This window comes from Trichechus manatus, unplaced genomic scaffold (genome assembly GCF_000243295.1).
Source record: "Trichechus manatus latirostris isolate Lorelei unplaced genomic scaffold, TriManLat1.0 scaffold00238, whole genome shotgun sequence".
NCBI classification, from domain to species: Eukaryota; Metazoa; Chordata; class Mammalia; order Sirenia; family Trichechidae; genus Trichechus; species Trichechus manatus.
In genome coordinates, this window is record NW_004444174.1 from 360,808 (window position 1) to 364,521 (window position 3,714).

Sequence of the window (3,714 nt, forward strand, 5' to 3'; positions counted from 1 at the left end):
CCTTTGAGAACCTAGAGTTTGAGTGATAAAAGTAATTGTTAGTATTAATCTGATGTATATAAGAAGTAACTTATACTTAAATAAATAGACTCTTTTTAGAATTTCTTTTTTTAAAAAAATAGTAATGGGCACTGCATCATAGGCCAAATTCAATATAGTAGATAATGATATATATATCACATGTACACACAATATTAATAGACACACTCTTTTATTCAAGTTACATGCAATTCTATATGAGGAAGCTTATTTTAAATAGATTCTAGTATCTACCAGAAATAAAATTTATTTCTGGAATGTGATTTAAAAAATTATCAAGAAGCTTCATAATCTTAGGATCTGTGAAAATCTCTTTATATGCTTAAAATAATAATAATGCAAAAGCAAACTTTATACACACACATTTTGTCAAAAATATTTCATGCAACAAGCTGATTTTTAAATGAAAAATAAATTATTTTTTAATAAGCAGCCCAATATGGAATTTTGAACAAGAATTCTGGTAAAAATCTGGAAAAATATACTTTTTCAAATAAATACATGCTATTTTTCAATGTAAATGATAAGCGTTATGCTTAATGAATTGTTATTAAAATTTCAGTCCTTCAGAGATGTGATTTTGAAAAGTGGTATGAGATATGAGATGAAAAATCTCTAATATTCAGCAATGAGTGGTGTGCTAATTAAACTGCATAATCAAGTAATGTCAAGGATTTAAAGATTATTATGCAGCTGCTTCAGAATGAGTGTGGTAAAATGAGCGAGAATTGGTTACTGTTTACTCCTTTTCAACTGCTTTAAAATGTCCATACATTCAAGCTGGAGGTGGCAAGCAGGACAGCAAGAAGAAATCACTCCATGCTAGTCTGTCTTCTGCCTGATAAAAATATTGCTTTTTTCCATCTTAATCCAGTTTTCTCTTTTTGCTCTGCTCGAATTTGTTTCGTTAGTGCAACTCTAGCAATTCCTTTAAATGCTGCCGTTGGTAATTACGTTTCCGTTTCATACTCCAAAAATATGGCTATTTCAAGGATTACTATGAGTTAGAATCAACTCGACGGCAACCAATAAAACAACAGGCCACACATCCAGCCCAAACCTCGTGATGCTGCCAGCAGACTCACAGCACAAAATTCCTTTCTATGAGTAGAATGAAACGATACAAAACTCAGATACATGTAATACCATATGAATGTAATCATCTCTTTCCACTTCCTTCAGATGTTATAGTGACATTTCTTTCCTTTTTTGGAGGAAGATTGGACCCTTATTAGCCAATACACATCTTTTAAGTAAAAAGCAAAAAAGCTTTATTATTTACAACAATGAAATATTGCTTATGCTCTGCCTTAGCTATTTAAGAATTAAATATCTTTGTTCTAAAACCTTTATGAGCACTTATGGAAAGATGGGCTATAGTCAAATTTGACATATTTTCACCTTTACATTTCTTTCTTGGAATGACTGAACACCAGAAGAAACTAATTGTAACCAAAAATCTTCTCTAATTAGAGCAAGGCCAATATTAGAAGAAAGCATTTGTGTAGACTAGATGGTAAGCTTTGAGAGAGTAGTGGCTGTTTCTGTTTCGCTCAATGCTGTAGTCCTGGTGCATACCCCAATCTCTCAATAGGTGTTTGTCATATTCGGTGAAAATGGTGATACATTGGATATGAAATTTATTTGAGTAAAAATATCATATTTATGGAGACCCTTTGGTGTGCCTTTAATCTCAGCTAGTGATGATGATAGCAAAAACATTAGGATTTAGAGTATATTAACAAACATCATGCACTGATTATGTACAGTGCACTATACTAATGCCTGGTGCTACTGGCTTACTATACAACTAGGCTACTGAGCATGTCTTTGCCTGCACATTCATTTGAAGTACGAAGAACATGCATGTTTGATAGTTCCATCTGTATTTTGTTAAAATGACCGTGCTTTTTTTTATCTTATTTAATATGGTTTGCAGATATTTATAGTATATATCTAAACTACTCTTTCAAACAACTTTCCTTAGCAGACTTATGTCCATTTTACTCTTTAGCTATTATGTACGCTAATAAGAGAATCTAAAACAGAAATAATTTATAATGAAAAAGTTATAATTTATAATTCATAGAAAACATATCTACAAGTATTTTTTGTAAATTCTTATTCCTTTCTTAGAATTTGTTATTCATGCCTTCTGTTTATTAATACTTCACCTCTTTGTGAAACATTTGTTTTATATTCTGTCATACTTTTGTATACCTCATTAAAGAGAGATTTCATTCTAACTTTGCATTCTAGAAACCATTTTAAAATGTGAAACACAGAAATAAGTACTTAATGACTGGTGATTTAAAAAAGCAGACAGGACTCTGGGTTCAGCTGTGACATGTAAAGAGCTTAGAAGGGATCATTCATATCTTATCACAAGGAAAAGAGGAGCAAACTGAAAATCAACAAATTTTTCTGGACTCATCCGAGAACTGGAGTTTCAGGGTAAACCACTGTCTTGAAATCTGAAGCTAACTAGAAGCATTTAAATAGTTTCTAGGTCGCTTGTGTGTTTTGCATGGTTATTTTCAAGAGATTGAATGAGGCGCTCCCTATTATATAATGCTTTTCACTTCACTGGTGATAGACAATGTTTGACCTTGCTCTTTTAAGTAGGGTATGGCCAAATATCATTATGAAGTAATTTCATTTTTTTTACCAAATTTGCTGCTCCACAATATTCTTAGTGACTTCTAAATCCCTGCTTTAAATTCTCAATTGCATTTTGATTATAACTCTCTTCTGACATACAATGTTTTGCCTTGTGTAGTTTTTGTTTTTGTTTTTGTTTTTAATCTGTCTGATTGTAAGCTTTTCTACTGAGTAATTTTTAAGTTCTAGGAATACAGATTATTTTTCCTTATTATTGTATTACCTGGAGTGCCAAACAGGGTGATGTAATTATTTAAGTATATGTGTGGCTGAATAATCTTATGTAAGGATACTGATATTTCCCAGTATTTTGTATAGATGAAGGCATAGTCTGATAAAATGAAAAAAAAAATAAATGGAAATGTTGGTTCTATATCTTCTCCTGTCACTGTTTGACTTTGGGCAAGACAGCAATCCAGGAAATAAAGGACAGTGGAAATAGTTTATCTCTAAGGTTCTTTCCCAAATCCAAAGTTATACGATTTTGAAAAACCCTAAAAGAAATATCACATGTCCTTTATTTTACTGGAGCCCAAATATGTGCAACAAATTTGAAAAATACTATGAACTGATGCACCCTGGGGGCACAGTGGTTAAGTACTTGGCTACTAACCGAAAGGTAGAGTGTTTGAACTCACCAGCCGCTTTGCAGGAGAAAGATGTGGCAGTATGCTTCTATAAAGATTACAGCTTTGGAATCCCTAAGGGGCAATTCTACTCTGTCCTATGGGTAGTTATGTGTCAAAATCAATAGTTATGTGTCAAAATCAACTAAGTTGCACACAACAACAGCATGAAAAGATTGTTTAGAAGTTCTCCACTCCGTAATTTGCCCATGAAGAATACAGTGTTTTACTGATTACCATACTTGGCTTTCTCACCATCTAAGGGAAGAGCCAATAGTGTTGGCTTTTTTTTTTTTTTTTGTATTTTGTTGTACTTCAGGTGAAGGCTTACAGAACAAATGGTTTCTCATGAAACAGTAGTACACATGTTGTTTTATGACATTGGTTA